Source organism: Kogia breviceps, chromosome 18 (genome assembly GCF_026419965.1).
Source record: "Kogia breviceps isolate mKogBre1 chromosome 18, mKogBre1 haplotype 1, whole genome shotgun sequence".
NCBI lineage: Eukaryota > Metazoa > Chordata > Mammalia > Artiodactyla > Physeteridae > Kogia > Kogia breviceps.
Window position 1 is genome coordinate 37,177,830 of NC_081327.1, and position 20,027 is coordinate 37,197,856.

At 36.6% G+C, this 20,027-nt stretch overlaps 1 pseudogene; it reads right to left on the bottom strand.

The window, feature by feature from the left end:
• Positions 1 to 19,126: 19,126 nt before the first annotated feature.
• LOC131744378 (small ribosomal subunit protein uS5 pseudogene) lies at positions 19,127 to 19,808 on the bottom strand (annotated as a pseudogene).
• Between the last annotated feature and the right edge of the window lie 219 nt (positions 19,809 to 20,027).

Sequence of the window (20,027 nt, forward strand, 5' to 3'; positions counted from 1 at the left end):
TGTGTGTAGATTGTCTGTGGTACTCCTTTAAAATTCTGTAATGTCTCTGGGGTCCATAGTGATATCCTTTCTTTCATTCTTAATATTTTTACAGTTTTCCTGATGTATAATTGATATACAGAAAATTGTACATATATAATGTATACATTTTGATGCATTTGGATGTATGCATAAATTCATAATTCCATCACCACAACCAAGGTAATAAATATATCCAATACTTCCAAAAGATTTCTTGTGTCCATTTGGGTTTTTGTTTTGTTGTGTTTTGTTTTTTGTGGTAAGAACACTCAAAGTGAAATCCACCCTCTTAAGTTTTTAAGTGCACAGCACTGTATTAACTATAGGCACATTGTGGTACAGCAGATCTCTAGAACTGATTCACCTTGCATAACTGAAGTTTTATGTGCAATGAATGACAACTTCCCATTTCCTTCATCCTCCATTCCCTGGCAACCACCATCCTAATTTCTGCTTATGTAAGTTTGACTACTTTAGGTAACTCATGTAATTGAAATCATGCAATACTTGTCCTTCTATGACTAACTTATTTCACTAAATATAACGTCTTTCAGATCCATCTATGTTGTCACAAATAGTAGGATTTCCTTTTTTAAGGCTGAGTAATATTCCCTTGTATGTATATACCACATTTTCTTTTTTAACATCTTTATTGGAGTATAATTGCTTTACAATGGTATGTTAGTTTCTGCTTTATAACAAAGTGAATCAGTTATACATATACATATATCCCCATATCTCTGCCCACTTGTGTCTCCCTCCCTCCCACCCTCCCTATCCCACCCCTCTAGGTGGTCACAGAGCACTGAGCTGATCTCCCTGTGCTATGCGGCTGCTTCCCACTAGCTATCTGTTTTACATTTGGTAGCGTATATATGTCCATGACACTCTCTCACTTTGTCCAGATTACCCTTCCCCTTCCCTGTTTCCTCAAGTCCATTCTATAGTAAGTCTGCATCTTTATTCCCTTCTTGCCCCTAGGTTCTTCATGGCCATTTTTGTTTGTTTGTTTTTTAGATGCCATATATATGTGTTAGCATACGGTATTTGTTTATCTCTTTCTGTCTTCACTCTGTATGACTGTCTCTAGGTCCATCCACCTTACTACAAATGACTCAATTTCATTTCTTTTTATGGCTGAGTAATATTCCATTGTATATATGTGCCACATCTTCTTTATGCATTCATCTGTTGATGGACACTTAGGTTGCTTCCATGTCCTGGCTGTTGTAAATAGAGCTGCAGTGAACATTGTATACCACATTTTCTTTATCCATTCATCTGTCCATAGACATATAGGTTGTTTCCATATCTTGTCTATTGTGAACAATGCTGCAATAAACATGGTATTGTAGATAACTTTTCAAGGTCCTGATTTAAATTCCCATCAAATAAATCCCAATTGCACTTTTTACAGAAATATTAATAGAAAAAAATTCTAAAATTGATCACCCATGAGCTGTTCTTGCATGGTCCTGATCTTAAAAGCATTCATTAGACTTTAAGAACTGGCCAACAGGATAGATCACCAGCTAGTTTCCAGTCTGACCACTGGGTAATGCACACGGGGAACAGTTCCAAATGCATATGCAAAAACTTTGAAAACAAAACTGACATTTTAAATTCTAATTCAAGTTTTTAAATCATTATAGAACTAGTCAAGTTATCATTCATTCTTAGTGATTTTAATACAAATCCAGAATATGTACTAGTATGACACAACTTAAAAGTAGTATAAATATTCTCACAATATGAAAGTGCATCATCATATCATCCAATAAATACCACAATAGGTTTTGCTTGCCTGTTTCCTTATAGGAAATGTAGAAGTAAAAATGGGAAAAAAAATGTGTCACTAAACCTTTGATGAATGTTTGTTATTTTGAAATTTATGATAGAGGATTCTTGACTCAGAAGAGGTCTGGCTTACCCACTGAGCTGCAGTAACTGTCTGTATTGTGGCACCAAGCTCTAACTCAACAATAATATTCACCAGATGCTTGGGGTATAAAAAAGAAAAGTAATCAAAATCAATATGAGCCTATTTTTATAGAAAACTGTACTTCATAAATATCACTCCATCTTACGAGTTCAGAACACAGAAGTTTCTTCATTCTAGAGTTTGTCAAAGCTTCTCTTTCTCTCCTACATTTTTTCTCCCCCTTCCACAAATTTAAAATTCAATTTGTTAAAGGTTTATGAAGATCAATACAATTATTTAAGGATAGTGGACCAAAAGTCATGCTGTAGAAGCCCAGTGCATCAGGATATAAGATATATTTCTATATCCTTTGATCACACAAGAACCACTGTGGTATAAAATTTATTCAAATAATACTTACTGAATGTGCTTAGCCTGTACCAGACCCTGACTTGTAGCCTTACTCTCTAAAATAAATAAATGTTTTTCATCCAAGATAAGGATTAAAATCAAGAGGTGTTTAACTTTATATGTCAAAGTCAGATAACTTGCTTTGCTTAATCTAGTTTGGTATGGATATTCTGTCATTTGCAATCATTGAGTTCTGAGTTGTATAGAAGTGTTCATAGAGGAAGTAATGTCTGACATGGATGTTGTAGGAGGTATCTGGATTGGGGACATTTCCTGCAGTGGAAATGCTATATGCAAAGAAAATGAAGTGTATACATGCACATACACACACACACACAGTGTGTGTCAAAATAGTAGTAATGATCAATAATAGTGAAAATGTAGGTAGAAGGAGAACTAATCATGAAGGACCCTTTTTAGACTTCTCATTACGAGGCACTAGGATTAATTTTATCATTTTAAGTGTGTGTTTGTGTGTGACATGAGATATGTTTACATTCCTATTTTAGAAAGTGGAAAGCATTGATTTGATGGGGAGGTGCAAGAGATAGCTTGATCAGTTAGTAGATTATGACAATAGTCCAGAAAACGGAAATCATGCGAAATGACTAATGTCATCAGTAAAATTTAAAACTTCATGTTATTTAAATTAACTCTTCAGGTTTTCTGTAATATAATTTTATTTTTTGTTTTTATATTTTGTTTTATATTTTATTTATATGTACATTTAAATGCAAGATAAAACTTTAGATTATGGGTATAAAAACTGAAATTTTTCCTACTCTTATATTCACTTTGGGATGTTTTTAAAAGCAGCTTTTTGTATAAAAATAGCAGAAAAGCTATACTGGAGCAAGTGACTTTAACCCACTAAGTTTCTGTTACTGTGTTTCTCCAGTAAGGATAATAATATCCATCCATCTGGACCCTGGGAATGATGTCAGGGTTGTTTAGTTGGGATTAGAAGTTATATTTTTCTGGAATTTGCTTATCAGAGCAGAAAATGGTAAAAAGAAAATCATTTAAATCTGAGTCTTAAAGACTTTCATGACTGATCCATGGAAATCAAGATGGGGACAATGTCCAAAGGGCAGAAGTCAGAACAGTAAATGATACCAGTTGCTGGTGGTTCAGTTAAATGGAGTAGAAACAAGAGCAACAACAAAAAAGTCATTGCCCTGGAAATTGTTCTTGTTTTTCTTTGTTCCTAGAATGGCAAGATTCAAAGCTTGCTCATGATTTTTACCAGCAGGGCATTAGGGACATGTATGTATTAGATTAGTTTAAATATTTGGGAATATTAGTTAGTTTAGATGAAAAATGGTTATGAATTTGATTCAGCAAGGGCAAGTTAATGTTGGCTATTGATTATAATCATTGTTATTTTGATTAAATTAAGGCAAAAGAAACTGTTTTGTTTTTTTCTTTTCTTATATCCCCTCCCTCTTGCACCTCCCTCACATCCTCCCCTATCCTGACCATGTAGGTCATCACAGAGCACCAAGATGAGCTCCCTGTTCCCAGTAATTATCTATTTTACACATAGTAGTGTATTTATGCCAAACCTAATCTCCCAGTTCATCCCACCCACCCTTCCCCCCATGTGTCTGCCCGTCTGTTCTCTACATCTACATTTCTCTTTCTGCCCTGGAAATTGGTTCGTCTGTACTATTTTTCTAGATTCCACATATATGCATTAATATATGATATTTGTTTTTCTCTTTCTGACTTACTTCACTCTGTATGACAGACTCTAGGTCCATTCACCTCACCACAGATAACTCAATTTCATTTCTTTGTATGGCTGAGTAATATCCCATTGTATATATGTGCCACATCTTCTTTATCCATTCATCTGTTCATGTACATTTAGGTTGTTTCCATGACCTAACTATCGTAAATGGTGCTGCAATAAACATTGGGGTACATGTGTCTTTTTGAATTATGGTTTTCTCAGGGTGTAAGCCCAGTAGTGGGATTGCTGGGTCATATGGTAGTTCTGTTTTTAGGTTTTTAAGGAACCTCCGTACTATTCTCCACAGTAGCTGTATCAATTTATATTCCCACCAACAGTGTAAAAGGGTTCCCTTTTCTCCACACCCTCTCCAGCATTTATTGTTTGTAGATTTTTTGATTATGGCCATTCTGACTGGTGTGAGGTGATACCTCATTGTAGTTTTGATTTGCATTTCTCTCATGATTAGTGATGTTGAGCATCTCTTCATGTGCCTCTTGGCCATTTGTATGTCTTCTTTGGAGAAATGTCTATTTAGGTCTTCCACCCATTTTTTGATTGGGTTGGGGTTTTTTTGATATTGAGCTGCATGAGCTGCTTGTATATTTTGGAGATTAATCCTTTTTCAGTTGCTTCTACTGCAAATATTTTCTCCCCTTCTGAGGGTTGTCTTCTCATCTTGTTTATGGTTTCCTTTGCTATGCAAAAGCTTTTAAGTTTCATTAGGTCCCATTTGTTTATTTTTGTTTTTATTTTCATTACTGTAGGAGGTGGGTCAAAAAAGATCTTGCTGTGATTTATGTAAAAGAGTGTTCTCCCTATGTTTTCCACTAAGAGTTTTATAGTGTCTGGTCTTACATTTAGGTCTTTAACCCATTTTGAGTTTATTTTTGTGTGTGGTATTAGGTACTGTTCTAGTTTCCTTCTTTTACAGGTAGCTGTCCAGTTTTCCCAGCACCACTTATTGAAGAGGATATCTTTTTTCCATTGTATATTCTTGCCTCCTTTGTCGTAGGTTAGGTGACCATAGGTGCATGGGTTTATCTCTGGGCCTTCTATTCTGGGTTGTTTGCTTTTTTTTTTTTTTTTTTTTTTTTTTTTTAATTTGTAGGTTCTGTATATTATAGCTAATCTTTGTTTTCTGTCCTTTTTAGTTATTAGTTATCTATTTTATACATGATAGTGTATATAAGTCAATCCCAATCTCCCAATTCATCCCACCACACCTACCCCATGCTTTCCCCACTTGGTGTCCATACGTTTGTTCTCTACATCTGTGTCTCTATTTCTGCCTTACAAACGGGGTCATCTGTACCATTTTTCTAGATTCCACATATATGTGTTAATGTACGATATTTGTTTTTCTCTTTCTGACTTATTTCACTCTGTATGACCGTCTTTTTTTTTGGCTGTGTCAGGTCTTAGTTGTCGCACATGGGGTCTTTGTTGAGTCATGCAGGATCTTTTGTTGCAGTGCACTGGCTTCTCTGTAGTTGTGGTGTGTGGGTTTTATCTTCTCTGTTTTTGGCACACAGGCTCCAGGGCACGTGGGCTCTGTAGTTGTGGCACTCGGGCTCCAGAGCACATGGGCTCTATGATTTGCGGCACGTGGTCTCTCTAGTTGAGGCATGCAAGCTCAGTAGCTGTGGCACACGGGCTTAGTTGCCCCGCAGCATGTGGAATCTTAGTTCCCCGACCAGGGATTGAATCCGCATCCCCTGCATTGTAAGGCAGTTTCTTTACCACTGGACCACCAGCGAAGTCCTGAAGAAACTGTTTTTATAACTATGAAAGCCGTTAAACAACCAAAGTGTTATTAGAATAAACAAGTCAAATATATGCATTTAACTTTATTCATACCAGCCTCTGGGATGTTTACCAGAGATTTTGTGGGCATTCGACTGACCATTTGTATCAGAACTTTTTGTATCTTTTAAATCATGTATGGATTCTTTGGCAAGACCTACAAGATTTTATTAGATTCATTAGCTTTTCTGAAGAGTGTGGCTTGGCGAAATTGGCTGCAACAGCTATATTGTGGATTTTGGTTCTGATTTCAGTGTGCTCTGAAATCTTTTTTAAGACCTCAGGTGTCAAACTTGCAGAAAGGAGGCCCACAATTAATATGAAAGTATGATTTTGCTTTCACTGTATCTGGTAGGGCCCAGAAATACAAGTGAAAAGAGACTTTAAAACTGTTGTGATAAATCCTCCCTATCCATTTAGCTTACTAAAATTTGACAGATAACCTGTTCTACTCAAAACGTGCTCTATAGTTTGATCTTTATAATTTTAATGCAGAGTTGTTATGATTTTGGTTCCAAAGTTAATAAGTAGCAAAGAATATGTTTGAACACAGGTTTTCTGGCTTTAATTTGTTGCCTCCCCCACCCTCTTGCCAACTAATTTCAATGGTGAAAATACTTAGTCACTGATCAGTAAAAACTAACCCTATGCAGTCATTTCTGGGGAAGCAGTTGCCATCTCTTTGTACTTCTGCTGCTCTGACCTCAGAAGCCGAAAAACCTGACACTCTCTCCAATGTTTTGGTAGCTAGACCATAGCCACATGACCTTACCTCTTTATAGAAAGTCAGTGTTTTTTTCCAGGACTTGGGACCATAAGTTAGGAATACAAAGCATGGAGACAGTTCAGAAATCATTTTGAAGTGATGGCAGCAGCCTCTATTTCTTGAGGTAAGAAGCATGTGCAGAAGCAGTTGTGGACTCTCCAGTGCTGTAGACCAGCCTCTTCTGGTTCTCTTGCTTCCCTATGAACAAGCTAACACCCTTCTATTAAACTTACTTTCCTCTGAGTTAGCTGGTTATCTTTTGTTGTCCACAAACAAAAAGTTGATACAAATATTTAAGCTCCCTTTGATGGGGCAAAATAGCAGTATATGCTGCCAAAACCTTCTACCCAGGAGGATACATATTTTTAGCGCTTTGGTGGCACAGATATGATTAAGATACCATCCTTATCATTGACTTCCAGAATATTTTGATCCAGAAGTTTTGAGTTTTACACACACATACTCTAGCTGAGATTAATATACCCATTATTAATTGATTTTAACACAGTATTGGCCAGACTTTTAATATACATGATGCAACAGGACATGACGTAAAAGAAGCAGATGCTAAATGATCAGTGTTCATTTAAAAGCTTAAAGAAGAATATCTGTCTCTTTCATTAAAAAGTATTATGTGATAAAAATTTATTCTCACTCAAAATATCCAATAACATTATAATTTGATGGCAGACTCTAATGATTTGAATTATATCACTATTTTAAAGAAATGATTAACCTCATCATCAGAATTGTAAACATAAAACTTTTCTGTAGTGTTCTTCTTCCATGACAAAAATATGTGGAACTTTCTAGGCCAGTGTTGTTAAAATCATCAACTAATGGGTATTTTAATCTCAGTCAGTGTATGTATAAGTATACACAAAACTCAAAGCTTTTGGATCAAATAAAAACATTGTGTATTTGAACAAAAATCACTTAATGTAGATAATGCTTTAGGAACTAACTATAATCCAGTGTAGCATTTATTAGGACACTCTTTGTTATGCAAGTGGTAAATGGGCCACGGGAAGAAACTTACCATTGTATCTGGCAACTGGGTGCTTCTGCCCAGGGTTGAAATCTTGACTGAGGGATATAAAGACCCAGAAAATTCAGAATCCAGGCTAAAAATTAAAAGCACGTGTTATGACATGACATAAAACAGATTCTTGTCTGAGGCCCAGGTCCATCCACTTCTGTATATTGCACACATGTGTATTATATTGCTATTCACATCTTGAGTAAGTTATCACCTAACCTCCCAGATCTCAGTTTCCTCAATATCAACGTGGAAATAAAATTGCTATTTCTAATTTGTATGCTTTTTTGAGGATTAAATTAGGTATTGAATATAGAATGTTTAACCAAATGCTTAACACATAGTAGATGCTGTGCAGCTGTTGGCTCTTATCAGTATTGGTGTTATTCTTTTGTTTCATCTGGCACTAATCTTTATTTTTCTTCCTATTAATTTATTATTACAAGACAGTGACCACAATTTAAGAAGGTAAAATATAGTGAATATCTAAATTAAAAGATGGACTGTAATTGTATTTAAATAAAAGCCATTATACCTGTTTGGAGCAATGAAAAGTGTCAAATTCAATTGTAATTATTCAGTGTTCCAGTGTACACAAGTGGGTTCACATGAGATAAGTTTCTAGAACTGTCAAGATTTAACACAATCAGGATTAATGAATATATTAATAATGAGTGTTTCTACCAGAGGACATTAATCCTGGCTGAAAACTATATGAATAATAGTAACTGAGAATAAAAATTGTGGATCAGATATTATAGTGCTCTTGCAAATATTTTCTCTCAGGTAGCACAGCCACCAGTAATGAATTAAAATGCAGTATTTTTAAAGAGAAAGAACTACTGACAAGCTAAATGGTATTAAGGAACATAGAATCCGGGAGAATTTCAATCTTCTCTTTTAGTAAAATGAAATGAAAAAGGGAAAACCCAGAAAGAGGCTGGCCTCTTTAATAAATGTTGGACTTCAACATTTATTATTAAAAATACCTCAAGTGATCAGGTGAAATTGGCTACTTCCTGAAATATTTCTGGAAGGACTTTAAATAAACAGAAAATTATGGTCCCAGCTAGGGGGTAAAAGGCACTTTTGATAGATAATTGACTCTGAAAGGCAAATATAATAAAGCTCTATGAGGCAAAGGGATGGCAGACTCATCACTATTTTTTTTTTTTTTTTAAATTTTTGGCTGCCTTGGGGAACCTGTGTCCCCTGCATTGGTAGGCGGACTCTTAACCACTGCACCACCAGGGAAGCTGTGTTGCTGGGCGAAGGCTTTCTCTAGTTGTGGCAAGCGGGGGCTGTTCTTTGTTGCAGTGTGCAGGCTTCTTGTTGTGGTGGCTTCTATTGTTGTGGAGTATGGGCTCTAGGTTCGCAGGCTTCAGTAGATGCAGCACGCAGGCTCAGCAGTTGTGGCACGCGGGCTCTAGAGTGCAGGCTCAGTAGTTGTGTCACATGGGCTTAGTTGCTCCACAGCATGTGGGATCTTCCCAGACCAGGGATCGAACCTTCGTCCTCTGCATTGGCAGGTAGATTCTTAAACTCTGCTCAACCAGCGAAGTCCCTTTTTTTTTTTATGACTGCTTTTCTTTTAGTCCATCCAGAACATTCCTCCATCCTCTTCCTTGTTCTTTCTCACTGAATAGAACTTTGTTGAAGCCCAAGCCCACTTGTTAACCAGCAGAACTAAATACAAGGAGAGGAACTCTTGCTATGTCCCATAGAGTGCATTAGATTCTTCTTATTCCAGGTACTAGGGGCAAGGCTGAGTCCTCTCTAGTCCTGGCCAGATACAGGGATACCTACTAAAGCACCAGGATCTCCTCCATCAACCTCCACCAAATCCAGGAAGTCTCCTAAAAGACAAGATCCACATCTCTTGGCTCAGGTTTTCCATCCATAGCAATATCAGCAAGCAGGACTCATGAGTCCGAAGACATCCACAAATACTTGGAATATTTTTACTGGCTGCAACAAGTCCTGCAGAGAAACAAGAGGCAAGGAGATTATCTAATGCCCATTTTCCACCTAAGATTTAATTTTCTTCTCATGCTGACTCCTCGAAAACTTCAGTGTGGTACTCCTCTTTTGTGTTAGCAATAATGCCCAAACTAGCTCTTTTCTATTTCCCAATTTATCATGTTTCAGTCTGAAGAGATTTTGTATGTTTGTATAGTACCTGTAAAACAAAATATATTACATGCATAGTTATACAACAAAACTCTTAGAGTCTACATTTCCCAGAAACCAAATAATTTATTCCTTGTATAATAAAGTAAATTTATCTATGGAACAGTACCACCAATTATGCCCTGTTTATAAGTTTTCCACCTTCTTATTTAAAAAAAATCTTTCTCTGTATCCTTCTCTCTTGATCAGCATATCATTATCCTTCATCAAGTATAAGGGTTTTATAGACATCAGTTCTTTGAATTCTTACATCAAATCTATGTACATGATGTTACAAATCCTTACAGAATAGTTACACACACACAAACACACATGCACTCACCCCTAGGGACATAAGCAGAGAAAAGAGTGGGCTAAGAAGTGATTGATAGCTGTAAAGGTGAAAAGTTTTCTGTAAGTCTAAAAGTCTTTTTCTGATTTTTGTAAGTGAGGAAATTGAGAATAAGGAAAGTTAAGTAAATAAGTCTTCCAAGATCTGGCTGTAACTAAAAGACAATGCTGGGATTTGAACTTATATTATTCTGATTCTAAAATCAGTACTCTTTCCACTGCATCTTCATCAATATTTACAGATGTGCATCTGCTTGAATGTTCTCCAAGAAAAGAATGTAACATTAAGTCAGTCAATAGAATCTCAGGAAATAATGTCTCCTTAATTATAATGGATGAATTTATCTTTTTATATTTTAAGCTACTTGTAGGTAGTTTCTTAGCAGATGTTTTCCCCCTGCGCATTAAGAATCCAGGCTGATTTCAAATTCAGTGACCTGTAATCTAATGTATAACTGGGAAAAATGAATTGCTAGTGAATTTCAAATTAGTTCTTCAATACTAGTTAAATGAATCCCCTCATTTTTCAAAACAGACTAATAATCAGAATTACAGATGGTCTGTATTCTGTTGTTAATGTGAGGGACCTAATCACACACTAAAAATATAGTACATCAATGAATCTCCTTAGGAAATCAGAAAGAAATTGAGCATGTCCATTGCTGTCAGCCTGACCTTCAAGATATGACAAGATGCCAAATTACTTAAGATTTCCAGAAACGGAGAGAAGTAAGGAAAGCATTTCAAAAAACAAAACAAAACAAAAAAACCCTCATTCCATAATTCAGAAGCTGGCTTGTATAATGCTTAAAGTCTAGGAGTTATTTTGCATACCTACAGTGGTGGTTGAGAACCACATATCTATTCAAAAATCTCCAACCATAATTGGAGAGGAGGGATCCAGTCTACTTGAGACACACAGTGAGTTCTGAGGAACAGAGTTTGGGAAGGAGTGAAAAGACGCCAAGAATAGATAGGCTTCATAAAAGAGGATAGACTTCGGACAAATATGTCTTCATGCTGAATCATTTATGTTCTCTGAATATTCCTCACATAGGTTTTTAGGTATACACTGTTTTTTAAAATTTTACCAGACAAATTTTTCTGATGGCAAAGATAACTATGTTGTCTTTCTTCATGTGGTCAGCTTCTGTCTTCTTCCAAAAGCCATTAACTAAGCCGTAATGCAAATAAATTACTGCTGGAGCATCTGGAGTTTTCCTAAGATACCTTATTCTGAGGAAATTCTAAGAATTGATTTATTCTAATAAAGTATAAATCAAGTGTTAAAATGTACCTCAGTTATACCCCCTCTTTTTAAAATTTCTCCCATGGAGTTATACAAGCTGATAAAAGGGTTTTTTATTATTATTATTACTAATATTGTTCATGGAAATACTAGCCTATTAGACCAACAAATTATTTCAGATTTCTTATTTCCCTCCTCCTATTTTTTTCTTTATTTACTCATGCATGATCCTGAGGTTAACTTTCACTTGTGATGAACCCTTTCTCTTATTTGACCAAGATTCACCAATATGAAAATAAGATTTGGATTTTATTTTCTTAAATTATTATATAGATACAGAAATAGGAAGATAGATAGATAGATAGACAGATAGATAGATCCTTTGGACTCAGACCTTATCTCTGTTCCATGGCTCTAGGCATCTCAGTACCTCCATCTGTAAAATAAGAATAGACATCCTTATCTGATAGGGTTATCAAGAAGCTTATACAAAATAATATGCATAAATCACCTAGGCAAGGGGCAAGCACATCACTTGCCCCTTGTTTGAGCAACCATTCATCCATTCTCCTTGATTAATTCTTGAAATCAATATTGTCATTGTGTCTGTATGGGAATACATTTTTTAAATAAGTTAAATAGGTATTTAGACATATGTTCTATCCTGGTAATTCATGATATTTCTTAACCTCATCTGGTATCTTGAATCATACCTTGCCTTTGGTTTAACTTCCGTTGAGCTTCCAGAATTTTCAGATCTCAAATTACAGGTCCTATAATTCTCAGGTTCTGAGATCCTCCCAAATTTAGATTCACTTAAAGCCCCTGGTAGAAAGAATCCAGTATGCACATGACCTTGTTACAGACCATGTTTGTATTCCAGGCCCTTAGGATTAATACATCCTATTGATTAATACTAATAATAGAATCACTCATATTTTTAGGAAGTGAAAGATGCATTCATATACAGTATCATGTGATTTACACTCCAGAAGTCTGGAAGGCTGCTGGTATCAGCATCATTTTATAAATGAAGAAACCAAGACTATGAAAGACCACAAAGCTATTTAGTGACAAAGTCAAAGTCAAATCCAGACTTTCAGACTCCAAATCCTTTGGAAAATCTTTTGATTCCATACAAGATTGACTTCCATAAACTTTTAGAACTGTCAAGACCCTTTAGAGATTCACAAACTACACCTCCTTTTTTTGTTTGTTTGTTTGCTTGTTTTGTTTTTTGGCCAGTAAGAAATTGAAGCCCAAAGAGCAAAAGTTCTTGTTTAGATTATATAACACTAATAAAACATTGAAGATGTTTCTTCCTGATCATTTTTACATTTTCTGTAAGAAGTTGATCTCAAATCTTTCATGAGAAACATTTAGATAATTAGTCTGCACAAACTTCTGTTTTAATTAATGACATAGTCTTTGAATTTCCCTGTCCAAAAGAGCATAATATTGGTTTATCTTTTTTTTTTTGGTTTATCTTTTAAAAAATCCTAGTTTCATAGGGAAAAGTAGGTCATGATGCTAAAATATAGCATGTGAATAGCCTCATTTAATTTGTCCTCTGTAACTGCCTTCTTACACTTAGCATAATTTCTTCAAGGTTTGCCCATGTTAGAACATATGACAAGATTTCATGATTTTTTAAGGCTGAATAAAATTCCATTGTATGTATATACCATGCTTTTTTGTTCATTAATCCACTGATGGGCATTTGGATTGTTTCCATCTGTTGTGTATAATAATGTAATAGTGCTGCCGTGAACATTAGAATTGCAAATATCTCTCCGAGATCCTGATCTCAATTCTTTTGGATACTGCATGATTCTATTTATATAAGGTATCTAAAGTAGTCAAATTCTTAGAAGGAGAAAGTAGAATGGTGGTTGCTGGGTGCTGGGGGGAGGGAGAAATGGGGAGTTGCTCTTCAAAGAGTATAGAGTTTCAGCCATGCAAGATGAAAATGTTCTAGAGATCGGCTTTACAACAACATGCATATGGTTAACAATACTGTACTGTACACTTAAAATTTTGTTAAAAAAGGTAAAGAAAAATCTCCTGACCATCAGTCCACTTAAGTTGTTGTGAAAGCTATCTATAAGGCTAAAATTCTATTTTATTTAAGTAATATGTTTTAGAGAAGATGTAAGAGATTGCTTATGTATCATGTAATTGATGCATTTTAAAAGGTTAAATCAGTTTGTTGTAAAGGAAAAACTAACACAGTATTGTAAAACAATTATACTCCAATAAAGATGTTAAAATAAATAAATAAATAAATAAATAAAACAAAATAAAATAAAATAAAAAAATAAAAGGTTAAATCATATCTTTAATATTAGACATGAGTAAACATTTATATCTCCCTCAACCTCTGTGTATGTTTATAGCCAACTTTGACCTTCCCATCAGTCATTGTAGAGGTCACAGGCAATGGGCCATAAGTGTCCATCATCCAATGGGAACTGTCAATCCAATCATTTTGAAGTAAGTTTAGGAATACACTTAATAAGTGGAATAATCATTTTTCTGTCCTCTTCTGCAGCTTGTCTTTCTAGACATATGTTAAATAAGTTTTCAATCATTGCCAGAAATCCTAAGGAAGTGAAATTCATTTGTTATATTATCTTAAGGGTGGCTGAAGGAGTTTTAATGTCATCTGCTGGAACAACAGCTGAATTCAGTGATGTTACATAACAGTCCCAGCATAATATGTATTGGGTAACAAAGTCAGATGTAGGCTGAGTATGATAAAAATAAGTGAACTCATGTTGTAACCTGATATTGAATTCAATCTTTGGTTTGGATCTAGCAGAATCTGTTTTATTTTCGTTTGAGTAGTCATCATCCTTTACCTGTGTTTATGGTTTTGTGTTATGTTATTAGATATATGCCAGATTTACACTGAAGCTATTTATTATAAACACTATATGTACTGTAAATATTTAAAAGTGTACACACAGAAGTTATAAATGTAAGTCCAAACTGTTCTACGTATAGTAGCCAAGGAGTCAGGTCTCTAATACTAACTTTCTGTGTTAGTAAATTCTTGTTCCTAGGTTTTGATTTCTTGTTTGTAAATGGAAGAAACATGAGTAGACTGTTTTTTAAGGCCTGTACTAGAGCTAAGCTGTTCCAATAAGACATTACATTTTATTGAGCCCCATGTGCTGAGCCCTGAACTAGATATTCCACGCACATCTTAATACCACAATAGCCTTGTGAGAAAGGTAGTGTTATAGTGTCCTATATCAGAACAGTAATGGAGATTCTCCAAAAATCAACAATTGATACATAACAAAGTGAGAAAGTACAGTCAGACCTGCCTACAAAATCCAATTCTTTCTAAGTCAAATTTCTACTCACTACATGCACCAATAGTTGGAAAATTCCATGATTTTGTTCCCATCCTATCCTCTTATGGAATAGAAAGTATTTCACAGATATTAAGAGATTATAAAACATCTATTTTAATCTTGAACTCAAACTTAAAAGTTGGAGAGTACGAGTGAAGAGGTTCTTGGGCAAGATCCTTCTGGAAATCTTCCCTGACATTCTTGTAGGCAGTGTGCACTTCTACTTCTAGTTAATCCTGGCCATCAGCATGAGGGCTATTTTCAGTTTCTGTAATTTTTAAAATCCCTTTCCAGCCAGAAATCCATCTAGAAATGCTCCCAACTATCCATCTGAGTTAGAGCACTCAGCAGAAACCAGACGTTATATTCTCTGACACTGTGTTAACCTTTCCCTCCCTCACTTTTTCTGCTGCAGCGAAAAATGATTCATATAAAGGGAACTGGAATAGTAAAAACAGAAAGAAACCATGAGAAAGACTGCTTAACAATTTTCCAGTCATGGCTGGGGATGAAGAAATTGAAAACAAGCCAAGAATGCTTACTTTTCAGCCATGCCCTAGAAATCATTTTGGTTTCAGAACAAGAAAATCACTTCCATGAAGGAGAGCTACAAGGAGACTGTGAGATCACATTTCTTTTCCTTGATCAGGAAGAGAACTATTGTGAAAGGATCAGGTAGTCCCTGAAGAAGCCCCTGAAAGAAACTGATTATAAGAAACATGAAATACATTGTCTCCCTCCTCACCCACTCCCTTGCTGCCTCCACCATCAGCTCCAGGGTCAGTGCAAAAGGCATTTGAGTTCTATGGGAGATGTATTCAGTAACAAAAGAACAAGACTGAGCCTTGATAATTCAGGAAAATGAAACTTTGAGAAGGTTAAGCTTGCCATTTCTGGAAGAAGGCTTTTCTTCCAGAATATACAAGAATGTCCTGGGGACGTCTCTCTTGGTACTCCTAACAGAGAAAGCACTTTACTTTTGCCAAATTGGATTCTCATTACTTTTTTCCATTCTTTCCCCTAATCTCAGGGTGAGAGTGGAAAAAAAAAAAAAAGAAAAGAGAAGAAAACACAAAGTGTTCCTTATTTAGCATCATAGGGATTCCTTTTGTGTGTTTGAATCATTATTGTACTGAAAAAATGCCCACTCCACCACTTAGAGTAAGAAAATGCTGTTGCTGCCTTTCCCACTTATGCCACAACCATCTCCCCCACCCCCAAGTTATCAGTGCAACTGTAAGTGTATACTGATTTGTTAAATTCAGTTCTTGCAATAGCTATTTCAAATATCACTGATTTTGCTTTAAAAACATTTCCCCACGAAGAGCAAACCTCAGACTCACTGAGTTATTCATGGTTTAGAAATAAATTCTTTATGATAACATCTAAAAGTGTGTTGCCAAAAAAACCCTGGGGTACAAGATTAATGTGTGCAGGAGGAGTTAGAGTGAATTAGGAACATTTACCAAAATCACTTACTGTGAACCTGTACAGTTCCAAACTCTTGCCAAGAGTCTATAAATATTATGTCTTTACTACTGAGAACGAGCTATTGCTGGTGCTGGGTTGGAGAACGATAGAGGGCCAAGTTGGATGTCTAGTTATTCTTCCCTAGCACAGTAAGGACTTCAGATTAGGTGAAATGGCTTATAGAAAAGAAGTTGACTGGAAGCACTTACACAAAGAATCCTGGGGAGGAGATATTTAATTACATCATCTATGAGAAGTATAAGCATTAGGTGGTAATGATAGGAAACTTGGGAAAATAAAATAAAAGTCTTAGGCATCTGGCTAAACACACTTTGGTATATCCATGCTAGGGAATACTAATCAGCAATAAAAGGAACAAACTACAGAAAAATTCAACAGGTTGGATGGACTTCAGGAGCATCATACTGAGTGAAAAATTACAGTCTTAAAAGGTTACATGTTTCATGATTCCATTTATGTAATATTCTCAAAATAACAAAATTACAGAAATGGGGAACAGGTCAATAATTATCAAGGATTAGGTAAGAAGGGGAGAGTGTGACTATAAAGGGGGAGCACAGGGAAGTTTCTTAGTGCTGACAAAACAGTTACATATTTCTATTCTGCAAATCATTCAGGTGATAAAATCTCATAGAACTATATACACAGACATACAAAAACAAAAAAAGAAAAATTAGGACATACAAAAACAAATGAAATCCAAGTAAGGTCAGTTAATTGTATTGCTCCAATATCAATTTCCTTGTTTTGATAATATGCAATAATTATATAAGGCATTACCATTAGCAGAAGCTGAGTGATGGACACAGGGAACTTTTAGTTATTGTCTTTGCAATTTCTTATGAGTCTATAGTTATTTCCAAATAAAAAGTTAAAAAATAATTCTTTGGAGGCATTTCTCAGAGCCTGTATAGATTGATTCACTCATTAATTTAAAAAACATTTTTTCTTTTTTTTTTCTTTGCTGACCACCTATTTTTTTTAACATCTTTATTGGAGTATAATTGCTTTACAATGGTGTGTTAGTTTCTGCTTTACAACAAAGTGAATCACTTATACATATACATATGTTCCCATGTCTCTTCCCTCTTGCATCTCCCTCCCTCCTACCCTCCTTATCCCACCCCTCTAGGTGGTCACAAAGCACCAGGCTGATCTCTCTGTGCCATGTGGCTGCTTCCCACTAGCTATCCACCCTACATTTGGTAGTGTATATATGTCCATGCCACTCTCTCACTTCGTCAGAGCTTACCCTTCCCCCTCCCCATATCCTCAAGTCCATGCTCTAGTAGGTCTGTGTTTTATTCCCATCCTACCCCGAGGCTCTTCATGACATTTTTTTTCTTAGATTCCATATATATGTGTTAGCATACGGTATTTGTTTTTCTCCTTCTGACTTACTTCACTCTGAAACACTCCAGGTCCATCCACCTCACTACAAATAACTCTGACCACCTATTTTTATGTGAAAGTTCTGAATGTACAGAGAGAGGGCATGATAAAATCATAATCTAATTACAAGATACTAGTGGGACCAATGGATACACAAATGAAAATTTAAATTATACAGTGTAATGCAAGCTTGTACTGTGTAATGTACAAAAAAGATTTTTTGAGCACAGAGGAAGTTGTGAACATTCTTTACCTGAGGGATTAAGGAAAGTTTCATAGAAGTGTGATATTTTGTTTGACATTTAAGACAGTAGTTTGTCAGGTGGATGGGGGTTGTAGCATTCCTTTAAACTGGATCTGTGCATTTTATCTCAATGAAGATACGCTCCGCAGTTTACTTAGAAAAGTGATCATATAGCCTTTCAGAGACTCAGCCATTTGCTGTCAAGCTGCCATCCCTGGAGAAATTGCCCCTAATTCCAGAGCAGGTGGAACTATGGAAGTGAAAGTTGTTTCACTGTAACACGTTTTCTTCTTCCATAACAACCTTTTGACATAATTTTCCTATTTTAACATCAGTATTAGTAGGGTTCTCCAGAGAAGCAGAATAAATAGGATATATATATAGAGAGAGTTAGAGAGCCAATGGTATAAATCCAGTCTGAGTCTGAAGGCTTGAGAACCAGGAATGATGATGGTGTAAGTCCCAGTCAAAGTTAAGGAGAAAACCAGTATCCCATCTCAACCGTTCAATCAGAAAGCAAACTCAACCTTCCTCCACCTTTTAGTTCTATTCAGGTCTTCAATGGATTGTATCATGCCCACCAAAATTGGGGAGGGCCATCTGCTTTACTCAGTCCCCCAAATGAAATGATAATCTCTTCTGGAAACATTCTTACAAACACACCCAGAAAAAAACGTTTAACTAGATGTCTGGGCATTCTGTGGCCCAGTCAAGTTGACATATAAAATTAACCATAATACCATCTGATCAGATAGGGTATATTTACCTCCTTCCCCTCAAAGAGAGAAGCAGTTAATGAATATTGAATAGTATCAGGTCTATGTGGACCTCGTCAACTTACTACTTCACCACAGGTTCTTGTTAAGAAGATCACAGATAACAAGGACATACAAGGGAAAGGATGATAAAAATGTCTTCCTTGACCTCTTTGTATACCTGAAAATTGGGGAGATTGTATATGGACAGAGCAATGTCACACTCAGAGACTGGAGGAAAGGACAATCATAACTTTCTCCCCTTTCTTTTTTCCCACCCATGATAAGGAACACCTGGAGAGAGAGAGTCCTATTCAAAAAGGAACTAAAAAGAAATTTAAAGGGCATTAAAAGAGCTGGAGTGTGATTTTATTTTTAAACCAGCTTCATTCACTTTATTTTTCTCATATAAAACTATGTGGTGGCTACAGCTGGCACCTGCATCCTCTGCATGGAAACTCTGGTGTGGGTCTTTACAAGATGGTCAGTGAATTCATTATACGGAGACTTGGTGAACACTGTCTCTTTCCAGAGATCAGGAGTGAGAAAACTGTAGGTCTTAGAAATGGCATCAAAAGTGGCCTTGGCAAAATTGCCCAGGGTGGCGGTGCAGCCCCTGGCAGAGATGTAGCAGTCGTCAATTCCAACCATTATCAGTAGCTTCTTGGGCACAGGGGCTAAGACGATGCCAGTGCCCCTGGGGGCAGGGATGAGGCACACCAGCACAGAGCCACAGTAGCCAGTCACCTTGCAAGGCATGGTATGGGGCTTGCCAATCTTGTTCCCCCAGTAGCCTTGCTGCACTGGGACAATGGAGAGCTTGGCCTGAAAGATGGCCACACGGATGGCAGTGGCTTACCTCCTTAGAGCACTTGACACCCAAACCACATTGTCCATTGTAATCCCCAATGGCAACAAATGCCTTGAACCTGGTCCGATGGCAAGCACGGGTCTGCTTTTGCACGGGCATAATCTTCAAAACCTCATCCTTGAGGGATGCCGCCAAGAAAAAGTCAATGATCTCAGATTCCTTGATGGGTCGAGGGAAGAGATAGATCTCCTCCAGGGACTTGATCTTCATGTCCTTGACCAGGCAGCCCAGCTTGGTGACAGGGAGCCACTCCTCGTCCTTGGCCTTGCCTCTCTGAGCTCTGTGGCCTTGGCCCCGGCCCAGGACACCTCGGCTGAAGCCTCTTAGGAAGCCACCTTGGCCTCCCATTCCAGGGCCCCCAGGGCCTCCGGGCCCTCCCGCAGCACCAGCGTCATCCACCGTTTGGTGTTTTTATGGATAAGAAGTGGAATGTGATTCTTGAAA